General features: G+C 53.0%; 1 protein-coding gene and 1 pseudogene across 3 annotated transcripts in view; both read left to right on the top strand.

Annotated features, from left to right (window-relative positions):
* Positions 1 to 25,050, top strand: part of dlg2 (discs, large homolog 2 (Drosophila)) — a 1,378,721-nt gene that overhangs the window by 269,385 nt on the left and 1,084,286 nt on the right. The window lies entirely within an intron of this gene.
* On the top strand, positions 24,326 to 24,451 carry LOC119977931 (annotated as a pseudogene).

Below are 25,050 nucleotides of genomic sequence, written 5' to 3'. Positions count from 1 at the left end.
CCTGTACAGTGGCAAGGGCATCCCCTCGACAAGTGTCCAGTACCCCCTTTGCCCTTCTGACCCTATTATTGGGCCAGGATGATGCACTGGGGTAGCTATTTAAGTATTGGAATCAAACAATGCTGGAATCATCGATTACATTTTTTTAACTCATTAAATGCTGAGACTTTCTAAGTGTACACATCTTTTTTTTAAAAATATTTTTATTGGGGTATTTGCAAGTTTTTATAATAATAACAAGAACAGTGACATAAACATGCGACTAGGGGCTTTTCACAGTAACTTCATTGAAGCCTACTCGTGACAATAAGCGATTTTCATTTTTTCATTTCATGTATTAACCCTGCTTCGGGCATCCACCCACAGACCCGCCTCTATCTCTCCTCCTAGCTCGTCTTCCCACTTGCCCGTAAGCTCCTCCACTGGAGTTTCCTCCGATTCCAAAAGATCCTGGTAAATATCTGATACCTTCCCCTCTCCCACCCAGGAACTGGAGATTACTCCGTCCTGCAGCTAAGTATTCACATCTTTTTGAATTGTTGTTCTATAATTTTGTGAAGCTATAGTAGAAAATACTTACAATAATGAACGTTTCTTCGTACGATTTTTATAATTCTAGATATGCTTAATGTTGTGGGAACCCACAAGGAAATGGGTTGCATCTATAGTGAAAATATTTTATTTTATACCGTAGTAATTATATCCATGTCAAATATTTGTTTGTAACTTTCTAAAGCCACCTTTAATAATTTACTAATCTACAGCAGACTAAAAGCTGATTTTTAAATACTGAGCAGATCAGATAACATCTTTGGCGAAAAACAATGTTAATGTTTCAGGTCATGATGATGTTCTGACTTCTAGTTTTGAGTCTTCATTTTGAAGCTAGTTAAACACCCTAAGTGAAATTAGTTTGGCCATACAAACCATGTTCCTGGTTAATATTCCCTCACATTAAGAATTCAGTCAGTACAGATGGTTTAAGAAATCAAATTAGAGATATCTGCCTTGAGCAATAGGAGCTGATCCTTAATTAAATAGAACTGTTTTCCATCTGATCTAGAGAGGGATGATTATAGATCTGTCACTTCCAGTGGTGTTCCAGGGAGTACCTCTCAGAAATTGTGTGGGAGTGAAGGCTGTGTATTGATGGAAAATTACAGGCTACATGTCCTGGCTCCATGGTAGCACTCTTCTCTCTGAGTCAGAAGGTCATTGGTTCAAATTTGAATGCTGAATCTAGGTTGACATTTATTGTGCAGTCACATTTTCTTGGGAAGTTTTGGCACTGACACCTTCATTGACAGCATGGCAAGTTTAAAATCCAGTTTTGGATGTGAAATCATCTTTGGTTTGTTGAATCCTGACCTCAAATCCCATGATGTTTGCTGGGACATTGAACGAGCCGTGAATATTTTTTAAAAAAATGTATTTTATTCCAAATACATTCAAAAGTACAAAAACATAAATATTCTCCACGTCTCACGATTTAGAGTTTGTACAGGTTTTTCTCTCTTTTCACCCCCACCCCCGTCCCCGCCCCGTGACGGACAGTTTCTCAAGTATGGTCATGAACAGTCCCTACCGTCTATCAAAGCCCTCCGCTGATCCCCTCAATTCAAACTTAATCTTCTCCAACTGGAGGAAGTCGTACAGGTCCCCGAGCTAAGCCGCCACCCCCGGCGTGGCTGTCGATCGCCATTCCATCAAAATCTTCGCTGGGCAATTAGAGAAGTGAAGGCCACCACATCGGCCCTCTTCTACTCCATCAGGTCCGGCACGTCTGATAACCCAAAAATCACCACCATAGGTCAGGCCCGGCCTCTACCTCCACAATCTTTGCTAGTGTCCCGAACACTCCCTTCCAGTACCTCTCCAACTTCTCACAGCCCCAGAACATGTGTACGGGGTTCGATGGTCCTCGCTCACACTTCTCACACTCGTCTGCCACCCCCCGGAAGAACCCATTCATCCTCGTCCGAGCCATGTGTACCCTTGTCCGAGCCATGTGCACCCTGTTACCACCTTAAACTGAATGAAACTCGGGCACATCAAGAGGTCAAATTCACCCTGCGCAGCTTCTCACTCCACACTCCCCATCCTATCTCCTCCCTCAACTCCTCATCCCATTTCTCCTTAATCCTCACCTCTTGCGCCCCCTTATGCTCCCCACCATCCATATATGTCTCTGATCCTACCCTCACCTTCCACATCTGGAAGCAGCAGCCGTTCCAATAGGGCATTCTTCGGCAACTTGGGAAACCCTCTCCATATCTTCCGTACAAGTCCCTCACTTACATATCTAAATTCACTTCACTTCGGGAGCTGTACCCTTCCCCGCAGCTCTTCCAGACTTGCAAACCTCTCCTCCGGATATAGATCCCTTGCCCTCACCGGCCCCACCTCTCCCCACCTCCTGTACATGCCATATGTCTTGAACCCGTGATTCCTGCACAACAGTGTCAGCACCGATATCCCCACCATTCTGAAGTGTCTCCTCAGCTGTTCCACACCCTGATTGTGGATTTTAAGACCGGGCTCTCAGTATAATAATAATCTTTATTGTCACAAGTAGGCTTATATTAACACTGTAATGAAGTTACTGTGAAAAGCCACAAGTCGCCACATTCCGGCGCCTGTTCTGGTACACGGAGGGAGAATTCAGAATGTCCAAATTACCTAACAACCTTTCGGGGCTTGTGGGAAGAAATCGGAGTACCCAGAGGAAACCCACGCAGACACGGAGAGAACGTGCAGACACCACACAGTGACGCAAGCCGGGAATCAAACCTGGTTCCCTGGTGCTGTGAAGCCACAGTGTAACCAGTGTGCTACTGTTCCGCCCATTAGCTACCATGCTGCCCGAGTATACCTCCTCGTTGCCAGCAGTAGCACTGCCGTCACCATGGCCCTCAGGCTGGACCCCTTACAGGACTCTTCCTCTATCCTAACCCATTCTAATCCTCTCTTTCCCATCACTGCCTCACTTTCTCCACATTCGCCGCCCAATAATAGTGCAGAAGATTTGGTAACGCCAACCCCCCTTTCTACCTCTGCCTCTGTAGCAGGGCCCTCTTTACCCTCGGTACCATATAAACTCTGAGATTGCTGCATTCAGCCTCCAGAGAAAGGCCTTTGGAATGAAGATTAGGAACCTTGGCTGAAGGTTCATTTTCACCACTTGGACCTCCCCGCAGTGTCAGGTACAATGTAACTCATCTCCTAAAGTCCTCCTTTAACTCCTCCCCCAACATTGTTAAGTTCCATTTGTGCACCGTTGCCCAGTCCCCTGTCACCTGAACACCCAGATAGCTAAACCTTAGGTGATCCTAAGTGGCAACACCCCTGAATTAGCTCCCTGACCTGCCACATTCAACTTATAGCTCGAGAAGGCCCCGAACCTCTCTAATAAGCCCATAATTCTCCCCATACTCTCCAACAGGTCTGACATGATCAACAGCAGGTCGTCGGCATACAGTGACACCTGGAGTTTCCTACACCCCCTCGTAATCCCCTTCCACTCTGCTGACTCCCTAAGGGCCATTGCCAAGGGCTTAATTGCCAGCACGAACAGCAGCAGAGATAGTGGACACCTCTGCCTCGTACCCCGATGCAACCTGAAGCTCCATGAACTCATCTCACTTGTCCGTACACTTGCCACCAGGGCCACGCACAACAGATGCACTCACGGCACAAACGTTGGCCCAAAACCAAACCTTCGCAGCACCTCGAACAGATACCGCACTCCACCCGGTTGAAAGCCTTCTCTGAATCCGCACTCATCCACTCGACGGGTCATGATCACATTTGGTAACCACCTAATATTACTGGAAAGCTGCCTAACCTTCCGGAAGCATGTTTGGTCCTCTGCAACCACCCTCGGATCATTTCCTTCCATCCTCCCCACCACTAACTTTCACGTCTGCATTCAACAGTGATATGGGCCTGTGTGACCCACACTCCAGCCGATCCTCCCCCTTCTTCGGAATTAGCATGATCATTGCCTGTGTCAGTTACTCCGGCAGCTCCCCTCTTCTTCAGTGCCACCTTAAATGCCCCCAATAAATGTGGTGCCAAATCTGTCTCAAACTCCTTATGGAACATCGCCAGGTAACTGTCCGGTCCCGGAGCCTTCCCTGACTTCATCACTTTTATGCTTTCAATCACCTATCTCAGCCCTAATGGCTCCTCCAATGCCTGCCTCCTTTCCTCATCGAGCCGTGGGAATGGCAGCCCGTCCAGAAACCGCCCCATATCCAATCGGCCCTATACAATTTCTCATAGTACTCCCTAAATGCCCCGAGTCTATCCTCCATTCCGGCCTCTATTCCTGCCTCGAACAAAACCAAACCTCCAGCCAGTGCGGTGCGTGGTCATAAATCATGATTCCTGCAGACTCTGCCCCCACCACCCCCACCAACACCTCTCTGCTCACCACTAAAAAGTCAGTTCTGGAATATACTTTGTACACAGGCAAGAAGAAGAAGTACTCCCTCTCCTCTGGGTTCTTAACCTCCACAAGTCCACAATACCCATCTTTTCCATAAACCCTCCCAGCTCCTTCACCTCCTCAGCCTTCCCATTGACCTGGGACTTGACCTGTCCACCGTCGGTTCCAGCACGCATTAAAGTCCCCTCCCAACTGATGCGTGTCCGGGTCTGGAATTCCTCCTAGCAACCCCCGCACAAACCCCACGTCATCCCAATTCGATGCATATATATTCACTAGCACCACCGGCATCCCCTCTGTTGCTCGTTCTGGGTGAGTGTGCTTAACGTGCAATTTGGCTCTGTTTCGTTCGTTAGCTTTGGAGTCGCCAGGTATCGTTAAGATACCACCACAAGTTTCAAGGTCAAGTCCAAAGCAATAAAACCATACACCAATTAGTAAGTTCAAACAAGACACGTTTATTATATTACAATAATCTACTAATCATGCATATAACTATAAGACTAGGCTAATCCTACCACTACTAGGCCAAATACTTATCTGGATAAGGGGACTGCCGGATCAGGGAACAACGGCTTCTAGCTTTGTCCAAGGTCCACAGGCTTCCAGTGGTTATGGTCTAAAGGGGCAGGAGTGTCTATTCCCGTAGCGTGCGTTGTGACACTTACTTGCTGGCAGCTGTTTTTCCAGACCTCTCATCCTCAAGGTTCTTCTGCTGCAACGGTGTTCTGCTGGGAGAGCTAGCTGGTCAATGAGAGGCTGACAGAGAGCTAGTCGAGGAGAGGCTGGTAGAGAGAGCGAGCTGGGGTAGGGGTCTCTGCTTTATACTCCTCTCAGGGTCTTGCGCCCACCTGGGCGGACCCTCTATACTCTTGTAATCGATTGGGTCTCTTCCCAATCGATTGATTTGAATTCCCCAATAGCGGGGCAGTTGCTCGATCACTGGGGCGGTTCTTGGGGTTCATTGTTTTGGGCTTCTTTGGCGCCGAAAAGTCTGGCCTTCCATCCAATGTATCGATTTGTGTCTTTTGTGCCTGGGGATCGCCCGGTATCGCCTCATTAATATGCTCACTGTTTCTTTTCATAGCACTGTCTGGTTTCAGCAACAGCCAAACTGGTTTCTGTAGCAGTCCAAATATACAAGCACTCTGCAAGCTGCGTGCTTTTTACAACCTGTCCATTTTCCCTGCATTCTTTGCAATCTTCCATTTTGTGTTTGGGCAGTGGTCACCCCAGGTGGCTACACCTCCAACACCCCTCACTATCACGTAACTCCCCCCGGATCCTTCACTTCATTGGCACTTATAAACCCCGTCTTCTTACTCAACAGGATGGCCACCCCCCCCCCCCCCCCCCCCCCCCCCCCCGTGACTTTGAATAAAACCCGAGTGAAATACCTGACCCACCCATCCCTTTCTCAACCTAACCTGATCCTTCACCCGGAGATGTGTCTCCTGTAGGAAGACCACCCTCGCTTTCAAGCTCCTCAGGTGTGCAAAGACCCGGGACCTCTTCACTGGCCCGTTCAGCCTCCATATGTTCCATAGTATGAACCTTACCTGAGACTTGCGCCTCCATTCCCCTCTTGTGTCCGCCATCTTCCCCTACCGGGGGAGGGGACGATAGTTGCCCCCTTAAGAACTCATTCCTCTTAACAAATAATTGCAACAATATAATCGCCACACCCGAGAAAAAAAAACACCATCCGTCTCCCATCAACATTCAGTTCTCCCCCAGTTTATGATCTCTAATAAAGTCATTGGCCTCCTCTGGGATTTCGAAATAATATTCCCGGCCTTCAAAAGTCATTCACAGTTTCACCGGTTATAGCACCCCAAATTCCATCTGCCTTCGATAAAGAGCTACCCTGGTCCTGTTGAACCTAGTACACCACTTCGCCAGCTCCACTCTAGTGTCCTGATTCGTTCCTTGTTCCCCTCCCATGCTGCTCCCTGGCCCACTGCAGGATCTTCTCCTTCTCCACAAACAATCACCACCCACGGCAGCTCCCCCGCTCTTGGCTTCTGTCTTAGAGACCTGTGGGTTCTATCCACCTCTGGGGCCTTGTCCAATACCCCCTCTGCCACCAGCCCTGCCAGCATCAACGAGTTGTATCTCGTGGCACTCGTGCCTTCCACACCTTCAGGCAGGCCAGCAATACGCAGTTTCTGCCTTCAAGATCTGTTCTCCTGCTCTTTACCTTTGCCCTTAGCAACTTGCAAAAGTCTCCCAGGAGCTCCACCTCCGCCTCCAATGCCATCACCCTCTCCATCTCCTGGATCTGCGATCCTTGTGCCTCCGAGCACTCCTTGACTCTCTCCACCGAGCCCTTCATGGGTGCTACCGCTCCTTAGATGGCTTTCGATCGTTCTTCCTGCGTCTCCTTTCTTTGCTGGTGGAACTCTTCTCTGATGAGCACCTTCAACTGCTCCATCTGGGATTTTCCAGCATGCCACAACCCTTCTGCCATTGCCATCTTTTCAATTGTTGCTGCACCACAGGTCTCTTCCAGTTCCTTGGCCAGGTTTTTCACCTTTTTCTGCTAGGTCTGATAGCCAGTAGATTGCCACTCCCGGGAGAGAGGAGGAACTTCTCCTCCACACCTTCAGCTACCCTTTCCCATCAAAATTCCACCGTTTTCGGGTAAAAAGTGCTCAAGTCAATGCCTTCGAGCCGGAGCTGCCCTGAGTACGACCACTCATTCCATAATCGCATTCGGAAGTCACCACGAATAATTACATGCAACCCTTCCTGGACAAGCTGTAATTTCTCTGGACTATTATGCAGTTCTGGATGTGATAAGACCTTATCCAACTTTTCTCTAATCATGTGATCAATTCAGTCCAAGCCAAACTGGTGCCCAGTGTTGCTTCAAGCCACTTAGTTTTCAATTTCTTTCTTTACGTTCCTGAATATTCCTGACTCCCCTCTCTCAACCCATGAAAATGCTCAACCCACTCCTCTCCCTGATAATATTGACCCTACCAACATTGGTGGACAGGAGCCAGAGAATCCAGAATGTGAGTCAAGAGAAGGAAGGGGTTTGTCAGGAGTCGAACACTATCCAGAGGGGTGATGGCGTGAACACCATCCAGTGGAGAGCGATGAGAGTATGAACACTGTCTAGCAGAGGAGGTAAACATTGCCAAGGTAGGGTGGGAGGGTGTGAGCATTGCTAGGACAGGGTTAAACATTGCTCTGAGGAAGGTGGGCATTGCTGTGGGTTCTGGAGTGTTTTAACAAGTCAGCTTTTTTACTCAGAGTTATGCTAGTTTTATTCCTGGCATGCAGTGGTTCCAGAAGGCAGCTCACCACCACCTTCTCGAGGGCAAATAGGGATGGGCAATGAATGCTGGCCGAGCAAGCAATGCCGAAAGATTTTTAAAAACTACTATGAAAAGCACAAAGTAAATCTCTGTAAAAACCAGGGTAACAATTGCCAGAGTCGCCATGATTCTGGCCATCTGATTGCACTGTTGTTAGAATTACAGAGCAATCTGGGCAGAGTAAAACTGGCAATCAGTGGTTTAAACTTCCTGTGTAAATACTGTAGATGTGTGTATGTCAAGATCAGTGACGTAAGTTGATTTGGAGATCTCTTCCCATATCAGAATAGATAGGTAAAGTCGCCATATCCCAGGTGACCATTGGTTGCTTTCCCCTTTTTCAGGGGGAGAGCTGATTGTGATTCAACCTAAGGATCACCACACCAAAGGCGATTGGCAAGGTTGAGAAGGTGGGCACTGATGAATAACCCCCGCCAGTACGGGTATTGAACCCACGCTGCTGGCATTGCTCTGCATCATGAACCAGCTGTCGAGCCAAGTGAGCTAAACCGACCCCCACCATATGCATGAAGCCCCTCCTTCTCAACCTTGCCCCTTGCCTGAGGTGTGGTGATCCTCGGGTTAGATCACCACCCTCAAAGGGGAAAGCAGCCTACAGTCATCTGGGACTATGGCAACTTTACCATATCACAATATCTGTGGCATTAATACCGAGCCTAACACCTGGATAGCTCTACAACTGACCCAGACAATCGCGCCCCTGATCCGTTGACTACGCCTCTGACCCTCTAACTACTCAACTATCTCCCCCGACCAAACCCGACAAACCCCCCCCCCCCCCCCCCGCCTGCTGACCACCTGATTGTCCTCCACCCAATCTGACTACCCTCCAGACCACCCAACTATCCCATTCGACCAGACCTGACTACCTCCCAATCACCTGACTCTCTGCTCACCTATCTTCCACCTGATTGCCTTACCAGCTCTCTGACCTGACTATCCCGAGCACCCGACACCACCCCACACGACCTAACTTGACTGCCCTATCCGGTTATCCTTACCGGATTACCAGACCCGACTACCTGACTACACCTCAGATCCGATTACCTACTCACCCATCGTGGGTGGTATGGTGGCGCAGTAGTTAGCACTTCTGCCTCACAGCACCAGGAGTCCAGGTTAAATTCCGGGGGTGTGAGTCTAGGTAGCGGGCTCTTCCAGAGGGTGGGTGCAGACTCAATGGGCCGAATGATCTCCTTCTGTATTGCAGGAATTCTATGGTCACCCACCTAAACTCCCCAACCACTTACTCACCTCATTCACTTTCCCGTCACCCACTGACTCACCCAACTACCCCCTACCCACTTACCCAGCACCCTCTTACCCACCCCACCCACCTATTCTGTACCCAGCACCCACTTAGCCACCCCCACCCACTTACCTCCTAACCATTTAAACACTTGTCCATCTGCCCAGCTCACGACCTGACCACCTCACTCGCCTACCCACTTATCCACCTCACGCACCTGCCCACCTACGACCCGACCCACCTACTTATTCACCAATTCATCCAATCACCCATTCATTCAGTCATTCACTAACATTCTTTCACTAATCTTTAAACTTATCGTACGGCAGCTAGCGCTGTAAAAGGGGGCATGTCCTGTCTTTCCTCGACTCTACTCTGCTCTGAAGGGGTTTTCCAATGTGCATTTCCATGGAAACTGGACCTGAGAAGACCCTAGTAGTAATGGGCAGCAGCATTTGGTCAGGGAAATGTTCAATCGCAGAGGCAAATAATCCAATGAGTATTGCTGCTGCTCGGAAGATCTGGACCATCGAATCAGACAATGGTTACAGCAGAGAAGGAGGCTATTCACCTCATCGTGTCTATGCTGGCTCTCTGTGAGAGCAACTTAGGGCGCGATTCTCCCGACTGACGAAAAACCGCGAAATCGGTGGGAAAACGGCCGCGTTTCACGACGGTCGGGAAGGGTCCATTTCCCGACGTATTCACTTCCGGGAAATGGGCTAGGAACGCGGCCGCGTCAATTACGTGCGCCATTACGACGGAACGCAGCGACGACATGAACATGCCCACGTGACGCCGCCCAACGCCGTAAAAAGGCGCGGGCGAGCACAGAATCTGTCGACCATGATGTCGGAGCCCAGGAGAGCTGCCCCTCGGTTTGTTGAGGCTGATGTGGAGGCGCTGCTCGATGCCGTCGAGCAGAGGAGGGGCATCATCTGCCCGCGTAGAGGGCATCGCCAACCTTCCGGCGTGGTACGACAGGCCTGGCGTGAGGTGGCTGCTGCCGTTAGTGCTGTGGGGCAGACCCCTCGCTCTGCAGAGCAATGGAGGAAAAAGCTGCACGACCTCACCAGGGCTGCCAGGGTAAGTGCCAAGAGGGTGCCCCCTGGTCACAACCATCCCTCCCCCCTTAACTTAATCACCCACCTGCCCCACTGGCACCGGGGGGGGGGGGGGGGGGGGGATTGGGGCAGAATTATTTGAGGGTGGTCCACAAAGTTGTCACAGACCCAGCGCTCTGGCCTCCGTGGAGAGATGCAATGGTCTTATGACAACTTCACCCCCAAACTGTGCCAGTATCTGAACGGACTGCAGATACCTGCCGTATTGTAACGATATACCTATGTCCCCTCCCCCAACAGGCCAAGTCCGCTCACAACACCCGTGAGCGGCACAAGACTGGAGGGGGTTCGCCCAACCTGCACCCCCTCACCACATTTGAGCTGAGGGCACTGGACCTTGTGGAGGGGTCTGGCACCCGGGAAGTCGCGCTATGCGAGGTTGGCGGATCTGCAGCAAGTGAGACAACCCTCCCTGACAAACACTCACCCCTCCCCCATCCTCTGTCCCTTCACACACCCTGCCCACTTGGACACCTCCCCCATCCTCTGTCCCTTCACACACTCTGCCCACTTGGACACCTCCCCCATATTCTGTCCCTTCACACACCCTGCCCACTTGGACACCTCCCCCATCCTCTGTCCCTTCACACGCTGCCCACTGGGACCGTCCAGCAGCCTGCCGAGCAAATCTAAATAACCCGTCTCATTCTCTTCCCTAGGACGTGATGCCGAACGACCAGGGCCGTCTGGATGCAGACGGACACAGGCTTCTGCCCCCACCTCACCTGGGGACGAACGACAGAGGGTGCCTGATCAGCGGGGAGTCCCATCCTCCCCAACCCAATCTGCGGAGCAGGACGCCCGGAGGGTGGCGATACCACAAGCCACAGAAATGGCCAGCGATAACCCTCCGGACTCTGAGTGGCCCCACACCATAGAGGAGGCGCTAAATTGCGACAACCTCGGGCTTGCGGCACTGCTATCTCCCACACCATCCATCATCCCACAGACACTCACCCCGGCGGGCCTATTTAGTGATGAGTCTCCTAGGTCACAGTCTGGTTCGCACATCACAGCTGAGCAGGTACAGCAGGTGGAGGTCGGAGCAACCGAGGGCCCGGACTCGCGGAGGCCAGACCAGGCCCAGCATGCAGCTGGCTCCCAGACGTTTTCGGAGTTCCTGGAGTTTCTCAACCCACCCGCACAGCCGATGCCCCAAGAAACCCAGGAAAACAATGACGGGTTGAGGGCTGTCTTCCAGACTCTGCAGACGCTGTTAGAAGAGTCGAACCGCGTCCACGAGCAGGGAGTGGTGCCGCTCATGGCAGAGACCCAGGCCGACACCGCACGGGTGGCATCCGCGGTGGAGGCAATAGGTGAAACGGTTTCTGCGATGGGTCAGGTTATGCAAGGCGTTGAGGTTAATGTGCACGCGTCATCCTCGGCCCTGTACAGGGTTGCCCTCTCACAGGCAGCAATGTGCCAGAGGCAAAACGACATTGCCAGCGCCCTGCAGGCCTTGGCCCAGTCTCACCAGGTCATGGCCCAGTCGCAGCAGTCAGTCGCCGAGAGCATCAACCGCCTGACACATGTGCTGGATGGTGTCGTGCACTCACAGGTTGAGGTCGCACAGTCCCTGGCGGGAATGTCTAACTCCCTGGACTCCGTGTCTGCAAACCTTCGGATCCTGGTCGATACCGTTGCAGGCCTCCAGGACTGGCATCGCCAGGTGTCGGGGGCACGACGGGGCACCTCCCCGCTTGCACCTCTGTCCCAAAGTGAGGCTCGGGGGCCACCGGGCTCCCCGAGGGAGGAGGAGGTTTCGGGGCCCGTCCCATTAACTCCATCACGGGACGTCCCGGAATTCTCGGCCTCCCCCCGTCCCATCCCTGGTGCATCGGGTGGGCAGCAGGCAGAGCAGGGTGGCACAACGTCACCCGAGACGCCCGCAGAGCAGCCTGGCCCATCAAGGCCGGGTCGCCCCAGGAAACGCTTGCCGAAGGAGAAACGAATCGAAGGGGGCGATTCGCAGCAGTCCTCCTCCACTCCCGCTGTATCATCTGGGGAATCACTTAGACGTAGTGGTAGGGCCCGTAAGGCAACAAAGATAGACACTGAGTAAGTTGGCACGGGTGAAGGGCACAGTTTAGTTGTAGGGGCTAGGGCACCTGTAAATTATTGTTAACATTAAACGCACTGTTCCACCTTACTTGTAATACCGTGTGATTGTTCCACAGCCACAGGAATCGTGATGGTGACCGAGTGTCGCTGGGGTTGATGAGCGGTGAAACTTCGGTGCCGGGTGTGCAGTCCCTGCCCCTCCCCCCACCCCCTCCCACAGCTAGCCCACGCGGGCACGTGATGGAGTGTCCATGACGAACTCAGCGGCCACCAAGGTGGATGGTTCAGCTATTGCCATGGGTCAGACTCTCTCTAATGATTCTGAGCTCACAGCTCTTCGCAAAGCGGGCTGTCATCATTCCACATGGCACTGATCACACCCGCTGACACAGCCATCAATGTTGTGCCATACCGTCTGGACCCAGTGGTAAGGGTGATGTCGAAGTGGAGCACTGTACACTGAGAGGGGGTGGGGGGGGGGGGGGGGGGGGCGGGGGGACTGTGGTGGTGGCAGTTGTGTGTTGACCCTCTGCACGACTAGCGATGCAGGTGGTGGTTTTGTGTTCAGCGGGGACGTCACATGCGACGCGTGAACCGTGCTGCCACCAAGGCGGAGCGTGCCCGCCATCCTCGCCGGGTCCGTCGTGCCGCCTCCTGGACATCACCAGCACCTGGGTCGTGTCTGCGTGCTGCGCCCACCACTCCGCCAGCCTCCTCCTCCTCCTCCTCCCTCTCCTCCTCCTCCTCCTCCTCCTCCTCCTCCTCCTCTGTGCTGGCACCACTGCCACTGGCTTCTCCCTCCGCCTCATGCAGCAGGTCATCTCCCCTCTGCATCGCGATGTTGTGCAGCGCCCAGCAGACCACAACAATGCGAGCGACCCTTTCAGCCTGGTACTGCAGGGCCCCTCCGGAGCAGTCCAGGCACCTGAATCTCATCTTCAGGAGGCCAAGGCAGCGCCCCACCACACCCCTGTTTGCTGCATGGGCCTCGTTGTATCGGGTTTCCGCATTGGTCTGAGGCCTCCGTATAGGCGTCATCAGCCAAGACCTCAGCGGATAACCCCTGTCGCCTAGCAACCAGCCCCTCAGCCGGGGGGGACGTCCCTCAAACATTGCAGGGATGAACGACTGCGCCAGTATGTAGGAGTCATGCACACTCCCTGGGAACCTTGCACAGACATTCATGATCCTCATGTGGGGATTGCATACCACTTGGATATTCATGGAGTATGTCCCCCTCCTGTTTGTGAACACGTCCCTGTCCCCTGCAGGCGGGCGCATGGGGACGTGAACACAATCGATTGCCCCCTGCACCCTCGGTATCCCGGCCACTCTGGCAAATCCACGAGCTCGTGAGTCTTGACTTGCTTGGTCCTCGGGAAAGGTGATGTAGATGCCAGCGATGGCATACAGGGCATCGGTCACATCCCGAATGCACCTGTGCACCGATGACTGGGAGATCCCGGAGACGTCGCCGCTCGGAGACTGGAAGGAGCCGGTAGCATAGAAGTTAAGAGCGACCGTCACCTTGATGGCAACCGGGATCGCGTGTCCTCCCCCCGTTCCATGTGGGGCGAGGTGCGCCACGAGGTGACAGATATGTATCACTGTCCGCCTACGCTGCCGGAGTCTCCTCCTGCAGGTGATGTCCGTCATTGTTAGGAAAGAGACCCGGACACGGTACACCCTCGGCCTTGGTCGTCGCCTCTGGCGCCGTGGCTGCACCCTCACTCTCTCCTCTTCCTCCTCCTCCTCCTCACCATGCTGCTCGACGACTGGCAACTCCTCGGCCCTTCCCTCTGCTGCTGCAGCTGGCCCTGCATCCACTGCGGGTTGTGGCTGTGGATGCTGCTGCATCGCCAAATGCAGTGCAGCGGCCCCAACCACTGCGCAGAACATAGCCGTTCTGTTCCCATACATCGTGCTAACCTACAGAAGGGTGGTGGGGGCAGAGAAACGGGACATGTTAGACGGAGGTTAGTCGACAACTCGGCAGCCGCCAGCCACGGGATACCTGTGTGTCCCGGTGGCCTGGACGCGCTGCTGACACGCGGGCAGCCTAACCCCTGGTCACTTTCTGCATCCAACGGCCAGTAAACTATGGCCTCCTCACGGGTGCGTCAGTGGCCTGTGGCCGTAAGCCACAGGGCAGCCAGCGGCCGTGTCCTCGTGACCGGCACGCCATGGCATGGTGGCAGACATTTTGTTACGGGTTTGGACGGCTCACTCGCTCACTCTCTCCCTAACACCCCCCCACTCCCCCCCTCCATCTCCCCCATTCCCCCCCTCCGTCTCCCCCACTCCCCCCTCCATCTCCCCCACTCCCCCCTCCGTCTCCCCCACTCCCCCCTCCATCTCCCCCACTCCCCCCTCTGTCTCCCCCACTCCCCCCCTCCATCTCCCCCACTCCCTCCTCCATCTCCCCCACTCCCCCCTCCGTCTCCCCCACTCCCCCCCGCTCTGGACCCCCCCCCTCCCGTTCTCAGGGATGCCTTCCCCATTGTGGCCAGACTCGAGCGGTGCGCTGAGCGGTGCGCTAACCTCCTGGAAGCAGTCGTCAGCCAGCACGACTGGTTGACGAACTTAAAAAGCAGGTGTGTTTGACGCAGTGTAAACAGTACGCGATTAAGTCGGGACTTCGGCCCATCCGGGCCGGTGAATAGCGGGGGGGGGGCAATAAGTAGCGATTCTGGTCGTGTCGGAGGCGTAATAGAGGCGTTTGGCGGGAATGGCGACTCGGAGTTTGTGCGGGGTTCGGAGAATAGTGGGAGGGCGTCGGACCAGCGTCGCCGTAAAAATTTGCGACGCCCGCTATTCTCCGGATTTTCGTGAGTCGGGAGAATCGCGCCCTTAGATCGTGTCACTCCATAGCACTTTTCTTGTGGCCCTCCTATTTTTCTTGTCTTCAGGCTTTTATCCAGTTCCATTTTGGAAGCCACAATTGAATCTGCCTCCACCACCTTCTCAGGCGGTACATTCCAGAACCTAACCACAGGCTGTGTTAAAAAGATTTATGTTGCTATTGGTTCTTTTGCCATTTATCTTCAATCAGTGCCCTTTGGTTCTCAATTCTTATATCAGTGGGATAAGTTTCTCCTTCATTTACTCTGTCAGATCCCTCATGAGTTTGAACATCCCTTTCAAATCTTTTCCAATTATTAAATAATTTCTTCTGTCTACTCTCTTGATGCATCTATGTTCCTAATTTAGTGATTTAAAAAAATATATTTTACTGGTGGAGCTTTGTTCTGTTATAGTGGTCCTTTTCTGTTTCTGAACCTATGAAATGTTGCTATGGAGACAGATGGGATCTTGACAACCACCATGCTAAGTTGTGTTAGCTATGTATTGCATGCATTGTTTGTGGTACTAGTGGTAAAGAAAGCATAGCAGCGGTTATTAGGTGTGAGTTGCTATGGTTACAACTGATAATTAACATGTAGTGAGCTTGATAAACAGTTTGATCTTCACCCTTGTACATTTTAACATCATCTCAATTCTTTCCTGTGTTACTACTCTGTGGGGCAGCCTATATATTCTCTGCCTTTGTTTTCTCCGGAAAGTGCATTTGTAGATCCTGGGTAAATTATGAATGGATAATATGCATCATAACTTATAAATGTATCAGGATAGAAATTCCATTTGGCAAACTTTGTGCAAACATACTGATTGCCCTCATATCTTTTTAAATATTTTCTGAATTAGGCATTTGTATATGAAACTTACTGATGGGCATTATTGTCCTTCATTTTCTGACAAAAATAAAACTAAGGCTAATAGGGTTCTCTGCTATTGATGTGCAAATATATACAGCTTCAAGTGACGGTGCATGTGTGATTAAACGTGTGAAATCCAAAAATTGCTGTCTGAGATGTGCCATCCCACCATTAGTCCCACTCCAGGACTTGTTGTTGGCTATGAACAAACCCAGTCACTGGTGCAGGCAAGCCAGCATGTATCGCTGCTGGTCCCCAGCCTTCTGGCTGTAAAATCACCTACCAAATTCAAGGAAATGATAGTTGCTATGAAGATGATCAACAAGCATTGTGGCGGGATGGCACGGTGGTGCAGTGGTTAGCATTGCTGTCTCATGAGGGGAAGGGGGACAGCAACCTCCGAGCGGGGAGCCACCGTGCTAGCAGGAAAGCTAGCGAAGGGGGCGCGCAACAGAGCAGGGCCGCAGCGCACCCCCAACAGGGGGGAAGGCGCCAGGCAGGGGAGGGGGGGGATCACCCATCAAAGGTGGGAGAGCAAATGGGGACAGGAATGGGGGAGAGAGGGGCAATGGAGGGGTACACAGGGGTATCCCCGAAAGGGATAGAGCGGGGGGGGGGGGCACTCGGGGGGCGAGAGACCAGGGAGGGGAAATGCAGGGACGAAGGGACAAAAGAGGCCAGAAAGGGAATAGGGCCACAAAGTGCCACAGACAAGGGCTCGAAACAGGGAACTGCTGCAAACACCCACCCAGTACGGTCTGTGGGTGAAGGGGCCCCCCGGAGTGCAGGGGGCTACCCGCGTGGCGGACACACAGTGGACGGCCATGGCGGGTGTCCCCGGGACAAGGGGGAACCCCGGAGCGCAGGGACCCGACCGCATGGGGAGAGCAGTGATAGTGGACATCCTGGACGGCCCCCTAACAAAGGGAAACCCCAGAGGGCAGGGGCGCGTCCACCGGACAAATATGGTTAACCCCACAGGAGCAAGGGGGCAGAAGCCCCCCACCAGAATAGTCACCTGGAACGTAAGGGGACTTAATGGCCCAGTGAAGAGATCTAGAGTCCTCACCCACCTTAGAAACATGAGGGCCGACATAGTCTTCCTCCAAGAGACGCACTTGAGGGAGCAGGACCAACTGCGGGTAAGAAAGGGCTGGGTGGGACAAACCTATCATTCCTGTTATGGGGCAAGGGCCAGGGGGGTGGCGATCCTGATTGGCAAGAGGACAATGTTTAGGGCGACAAAGACGGTTACGGACCCAGGGGGACGGTATGTCATGGTCAGCGGGGCCCTGGATGGGGCGCCGGTAGTCCTAGTTAACGTGTATGCGCCCAACTGGGACGACACGAGCTTCATCCAAAAGACCATGGCAGAAATCCCGGACATAGCGACGCACCGACTAATCATGGGGGGGGACTTCAACTGTGTACAGGACCCAACGACGGACAGATCAAACCCCAGAACGGGGAAAACCTCAAACATGGCAAGGGAACTCAGTCACTATATGGAGCAGATGGGAGCAGTAGACCCCTGGAGATTCGCCCACCCGGGGGAGAAAGAATTCTCTTTCTTCTCCCCAGTACACAACGTGTACACCAGAATTGACTTCTTTGTGGTGGGGAAAACGGTGCTTCCAGAGATAGACAAGGTGGAATACTCCGCAATTGTGATATCAGACCACGCCCCACACTACATGGATGTGCGGCTAGAGACGGGAAGGGCCCAGCGCCCCAAATGGAGGTTGGACGGTGCCTTACTAGCTGACAAGGCCTTCAGCGAAAGGATAGCGCGGGCCATAGCGGAGTACACTGAGATCAACCAAAACGGGGAGGTCTCACCCTCCACGTTCTGGGAAGCGCTTAAGGCCGTACTAAGAGGGGAAATCATAGCCTACAAAGCGCAAAGAGATAGGGAGGAAAGGGTGGCTAGGCAGAAGCTGGTCGACTCCATACTGGAGGTAGACCATAAATACTCCGAGGCCCCGACCGTAGAACTCCTGGCGGAGAGGAAAGAATTACAAAGGAACTTCGACCTGCTCTCCACCAGGAAAGCAGTACACCAACTCCGCCAGGCACGCGGGGCCCTATACGAACACGGAGACAAAGCCAGCCGCCTGCTGGCCCACCAGCTGAGAAAGCAGGCAGCCAGCAGAGAAATTGCGCAAATCAGAGATACCAGAGGCACGTTGGAAACAGAACCAGAGAGGATTAACAAAACCTTCAAGGCCTTCTACCAAGAGCTGTACACCTCAGAGCCCCCAACGGGGAAGGCTGGGATGAACCGGTTTCTTGACGGACTGGACATACCAGTTGTGGGAGAGGGCAGAAAACGGGATCTGGAAGCACCACTAGCACTGGGAGAGATCATGGACAGCATTAGCTCCATGCAGGCGGGGAAGGCGCCGGGACCGGACGGATTCCCGGCGGACTTCTACAAAAAATTTGCGACAGCGCTGGCCCCGCACCTGCGGGAGATGTTCACAGACTCGCTAGCTAGGGGCACATTGCCACCCACGTTAGCACAGGCCTCAATCTCGCTGATACCTAAGAAAGACAAAGACCCAACGGAATGTGGGTCATACAGACCCATATCTCTGCTGAATGCAGACGCCAAAATACTGGCCAAAATCCTAGCCAAGAGGCTAGAAGACTGTGTACCTGAGGTGGTCACAGAGGACCAGACGGGCTTTGTCAAAGGTAGACAGCTTACCGCGAACATCAGGCGCCTGCTGAACGTGATAATGACCCCCTCCGGGGAGAGAACACAAGAGGTGATCGTCTCCCTGGACGCAGAAAAGGCCTTCGACAGAGTCGAGTGGAAATACCTCATAGAGGTACTGGAGCGGTTCGGGCTTGGAACAGGGTTCACCGCTTGGGTAAAGCTCCTGTACAACGCACCCATGGCGAGTGTACAGACCAACAATACCAACTCCCAATACTTCCAGCTGCACAGGGGCACCAGACAAGGATGCCCACTGTCCCCGCTGCTGTTCGCACTAGCAATTGAACCGCTAGCAATCGCGCTCAGGGCAGCAAAAAATTGGAGGGGGATCCGAAGGGGAGGTAGAGAGCACAGAGTCTCACTCTATGCGGATGATCTGCTCCTCTATATCTCGGACCCACAAAGCAGCATGGACGGAATCATCGCGCTCCTGAAAGAGTTTGGAGCCTTCTCGGGCTACAAACTCAACATGAGCAAAAGTGAGATCTTCCCAGTACACCCGCAAGGGGGGGGGGGGGCAGCACTAAAGGGGCTGCCGTTCAATCAAGCCCGACATAAATTCCGCTACCTGGGGATCCAAATAGCCCATGACTGGAAAGGGATCCACAAATGGAACCTCACCAGCCTGACGGAGGAAGTTAAAAAGGACCTGCAAAGATGGAACACACTCCCGCTCTCCCTCGCGGGGAGAGTTCAGACGATCAAAATGAACGTACTGCCCAGGTTCCTCTTCCTGTTTAGATCCATTCCGATCTACATCCCCAAGGCCTTTTTCAAAGCGCTGGACAAACTCATCATGGCGTTCGTATGGGGGGGTAAAAATGCTAGGATCCCAAAGAAGGTCTTACAAAAAACAAAAACCAGGGGAGGGCTAGCCCTCCCGAATCTACAATTCTACCACTGGGCAGCAACAGCCGAGCGAGTAAGGGGATGGATCCAGGAGCCAGAGGCTGAGTGGGTGCGTGCGGAGGAGGCCTCCTGCATGGGAACCTCCCTCCGGGCCCTCGCCACGGCAGCACTCCCATCCCCACCCAAAAAACACTCCAGCAGCCCAGTGGTGACAGCCACCCTCCAATCCTGGAACCAACTGCGGCAGCAACTTGGCCTGACCAAAATGTCGAACAGGGCTCCCATCTGCAACAACCATAGGTTCACACCAGCACTGACTGACGCCACCTTCAAAAGGTGGAGGCAGGACGGGGGGACACTGACAGTCAGGGACCTATACACGGACGACAGGATCGCAACACTGGACGAACTGACAGAGAAGTTTCAGCTAGCTGGGGGGAACGAGCTACGGTACCTGCAGCTCAAAAACTTCCTACGAAAGGAGACAAGGACGTACCCACAACCGCCACGACAGACACTACTGGAAGACCTACTGGACGCAAGTATCCTAGAGAAAGGGAACTGTAGTGACATGTATGACCGACTGGTAGATAGGGACGACACCGTACTGGACGCAACAAGAAGGAAATGGGAGGACGACCTGGGGATGGAGATAGGGTGGGGACTCTGGAGCGAAGCACTGCATAGGGTCAACTCCACCTCCACGTGCGCAAGGCTCAGCCTGACGCAACTAAAAGTGGTACATAGAGCCCACTTAACAAGAACCCGTATGAGTAGGTTCTTCCCGGAGGTGGAAGACAGATGTGAACGGTGCCAAAGAGGCCCGGCCAACCACGCCCACATGTTCTGGTCTTGCCCCAGACTCGTGGAGTACTGGACAGCCTTCTTCGAGGTTATGTCCAAAGTGGTGGGAGTGAGGGTGGAGCCATGCCCGATAGTGGCGGTCTTCGGGGTTTCAGAACAGCCAGATCTATTCCTGGGGAGGAGGGCGGACGCCCTTGCCTTTGCCTCCCTGATCGCCCGCCGTAGAATCCTGTTTGGCTGGCGGTCAGCAGCACCGCCCAGAGCTGCGGACTGGCTGTCCGACCTCTCGGAATCTCTCCAAATGGAGAAAATCAAATTTGCCATCCGAGGGTCGGACGACGGCTTCCACAGAACGTGGGAGCCATTCATGCAACTGTTCCGGGACCTATTTGTGGCCAATGTACAAGAGGAAGAATAGTCGGGGGAAGGTAGCGGGAGGGGCTACAGGTTCGGTACGGGGGTTCGATGGCTAGCTAAGGCCCAAAACCAAACTAAATAAACATGTTGGGGGGGGGGGGGGGGGGCGGGCGCAGTTACTACTACGAAGATGCTTACCTGTAAATATGTATGTTAATTTTTGCGTGTTTGTTTGTTGTTTTTCTTTTTTTTTTTTTTTTTTTGTTCTTTTTTCTCTCCTAACAATTTGTAATTTGTTCAATATAAAATATGAAAACTGAATAAAAACATTTATAAAAAAAAAAAAAAAAGCATTGCTGTCTCATGCCGCCGAAGACCCGGGTTTGATCCCAGCCCCCGGTCACTGTCCGTCTGGAGTTTACACATTCTCCCTGTGTCTCCCTGTGGATTGGCCACGCTAAATTGCCTGTTAATTGTAAAAAAATAATTGGGTACTCTAAATTTATCAAATCAAAACCTAGCAATGTGGCGACCTCATGTAACATGGCAAAAACTGAAAGAGGAAAAAAGGTTGTCTGAAACACTATTGAATTTCATTTAATGATGTGAAGTTGTTGTATTTGCCTGGTGGATACGATCTAAACTTGTCACAGAAATTTAAATCTCGTCTAGTTCATGTCAGCCACCAACGAGACCAACTGCTCCTTGTGATCCCTCACCACCACCTCCACTTTCTGGATCATCAGGAGAATGCTGGTGATGAGGGGCCAGCCATGGGGCCGGGGTGGCCATCATGGGACTGAGGCATTGTCCAGCCACGGGCCTCCAATGCTGCGCACTCCACTGACCAACAATCTTGGCCCCTGGCTCTGCTGAGTGACAATGGCCATATGGGTGTTTCCATCCCACCACCCCAGCCTACACCCACCCTCTGCCATACCACCCCACCCCCCCCAACTGGCCACCACCCGCCAGCAGGGCATCACGCGGCCTGCCCAAGGATAATGCCCACGGTAGCCCCAACAGAGAAGCGGCGGATGGGGGCCACGGAGCGTACCGATGGTACCCCTGGCAGCAGGGAACGGGTGCTAGGGACAAAGGCCCCCATGTGCCAGGATGCATGTCGCCCTATGAGCACCTGCAGATGATAGCCGCTCTTCACAAACCAATGAACTGGTATGTAACCATCAGATGCACATCAGGCACGCCTGCGCCTGATACCTGGGCAGTGTACACATCGCCTTCATCCTGGCACATTCAATGAATCCTAGCCTCTTTTGAGGCACACTCCCAGCTGAGGCTTAGCTCCTGGGTGACAGGGGCTGTCCTCTGTCTTTGTGTCTGGTGACACCTATCCACAGACTGACGTGGAGACCTGGTACAATGACGCCCATGCAGCGACCGGGGCATGATCGAGCAGTGCTTCAGCACCCTGAAGATGTGGATCAGGGTGCCTGGACCGCTGTGGAGGGGCCCTCCAGTATAGCACTGGGAAGGTTACCCGCATTGTGGCATGTCCTCCATAACATTGCGCAGCAGAGAGACGACGTGCTGGCAGAGAATGAATGCCAGGCCTCGTCCAATGGGAAGGGTGTGGGGGAGTGCGGAAATGGACAGGACATGGTGCTAGCCCCTTAATGGTCATTGAATTGGTCCAGATACGGTGCCTGATTTACTGTCGTAGAACTCCGCGAATCCTGCCCGAGTATCAACACTTAGTCTCAGGAAAAGAGAATTCCGCCGGGGATCTTTGCCTAGAAAATCAGGATATAAAATAGTATGGATGGGAGTTGTTCATAGATTCCTGAAGATCAATTATAGATTGAACAGAATATAAATTGGAGTATGGAATGCAATAATTCTTTGTATATACTCAACAACCCAAAATGGCAAAAGTCGTTTGGAGTCATGGAATGCATTTGAGACAGTTTTGTAAAGCATCTTGTCCGTGAATCAAGTAGGGAACAGGCTATTTAATATCTGGAATCCTGATTTGGATTCTTCATGGCTGTCCATGTTGCACGTTTCTGCTCATTCTTACTTGTGAATCAGGGGATGGTGCCCCAGTGGTAATGTCACCGGGCTAGTAATTCAGAGGCCCAGGCTAATGCTCTAATGATGCCAGTTCATATCCCATCATGGCAGCTGAAATTTAAAGTCAATAAATAGAACCTGGAATTAAAAGCTAGACTCACTAATGGTGACCATGAAACTATCATTGAGTTGTTGCAAAAACCCATGTAGTTCACTAATTAAATCTGCCTGGTTGGGCCTCAATGTGATTTCAGATCCACAGCAATAATAATATCTTAACTTCCCTCTGAAATGGCCCAGCAAGCCACTCAGTTCAAGGCCATTAGGGATGGGCAGCGGTTCTGGCCTTGTCGGTAACACCCACATTCTATGAAAGAATGAATAAATTATAAAACCGATGTATGAAACTGGCTGATTGACAGTAAACAGAGAGTAATTGTGAGTCGTTTTTTGGACTGGAGGAAGGTGTACAGTGAGATTGCCTGAGGTCGGGCAAGGACAATTGCTTTATTTGGGACAGGATTTTTCGCATGGTCGAGTTTCCTGCTCACACAGTTACCAATCATAGCAGCCCCACAGCCAATTAATGGCATTGATTAGAGACAGAACCTTCATCCCTCACTTGGGCAGGTCCCACTTCAGAGAGTTGCTGTCAATCTGATTGGCCGGCAGTGTCCCCAGATTCTAAATCCCCGTGTCCAGAACCTGGGCCGGGATTCTCCCCTACGCGGCGGGGTGGGGGGTCCCGGCGTGTCGGAGTGGCGTGAACCACTCCGGCGTCGGGTTGCCCCAAAGGTGCGGGATTCTCTGCACCTTTAGGGGCCAAGCCCTCACATTGAGGGGCTAGGCCTGCGCCGGAGTGGTTCCCACTCCATCTGCTGGTGTGACGGCCTTTGGCGCCACGCCAGCCGGGGCCGAAAGGACTTTGTTGGCTGGCGTAAGTCCGCGCATGCGCCGGAGCGTCAGCGGCTGCTGGCGTCATACCGGTGCATGCGCAGGGGAGGGGGTCTCTTCTGCCTCCGCCATGGTGAAGGCCATGGCGGGGGCGGAAGAAAAAGAGTGCCCCCATGGCACAGGCCTGCCCACCGATCGGTGGGCCCCGATCGCAGGCCAGGCCACCGTGGGGGCACCACCCCCCAGGATCCCGGAGCCCGGCCGTGCCACCAATTCCGCCGGTCAGTTAGGTGTTTTAAACCACGCTGGCGGGAGAGGCCTGTCAGCGGTGGGACTTCGGCCCATCGCGGGCCAGAGAATCGCCGCGGAGCCCCGCCAACCGGCGCGTGGGGCCTGCCGACTAGCACGGCGTGATTCCCGCCCCCGCCGAATCTTGGGGGGGCGGAGAATTTGGGACACGGTGGGGGAGAGGCGTGTTCGGGTAGTGAAGGAGAGGCCGGAGGTAGGGAGCACCCGGGAGTCAGTGGGGGGGGGGGGGGGGGGGGGAGTGCATGAGGTGGAAAGAGACACTTGAGGGAGATTTCCCTCGCTTCCCACCTGAGGTACAAGCTGGGAGACTGACTGGGCTTCACCGCTGCTCTTGACACTTCCTGCCAGTCTCAAAATTGAGGCTGGGAAGGAAGAGATGCTAAAATGTGCACTAAATCGCCACATAAGTGCTTAATTTTTGGTGAGGCTGTGGCCTGTGCCTGTTTATAAGTGAGGCAGAAAAATCTCAGTGCATCTGTCTTCGGTACCAGTGAGCTGCCATCTTCTGGTCCTATCCTCATTGGCTGGGACACCCCGTTACTGGGATCTTGCTGTGCTCGATCTTCTGGTCCTATCCTCATTGGCTGGGACACCCCGGTACTGGGATAGTGCTGTGCTCAGGCTTGATGTTCCATTTGTTGTGTTCCATTTCTTGCGTTATGGGGGTGACTGGCTTGTTAAGTGAGCTTTCTGTGGGAAAGGGTGAATAATGTCTCTAATATATCAAAATGTCAAAAAAAATAATAAATTTTTTTGGTGATGGCAGTTGGGGTGGCAGCCCTATGTCAATCTGTGGATAGGCCAGGAGCAGCACTCCCCCCCCCCCCCCCCCCCCCTCCATCCTCTGCAAAATTTTCGATAAATCTTTGAAGGCATTGCAGGCTTTGAAAAGTATAGTAATAACCTTGAGCACAGTAAGAAGTCTTACAACACCAGGTTAAAGTCCAACAGGTTTGATTCAAACACGAGCTTTCGGAGCGCAGCTCCTTCCTCAGGTGAATGAGGAATTCACCTGAGGAAGGAGCTGCGCTCCGAAAGCTCGTGTTTGAATCAAACCTGTTGGACTTTAACCTGGTGTTGTAAGACTTCTTACTGTGCTCACCCCAGTCCAACGCCGGCATCTCCACATTATAA

Source organism: Scyliorhinus canicula, chromosome 14 (genome assembly GCF_902713615.1).
Source record: "Scyliorhinus canicula chromosome 14, sScyCan1.1, whole genome shotgun sequence".
In the NCBI taxonomy this organism is placed as follows: Eukaryota; Metazoa; Chordata; class Chondrichthyes; order Carcharhiniformes; family Scyliorhinidae; genus Scyliorhinus; species Scyliorhinus canicula.
The sequence above is the reverse complement of the archived record's forward strand: the minus strand, read 5'-3'. Positions and strand labels throughout refer to the sequence as shown.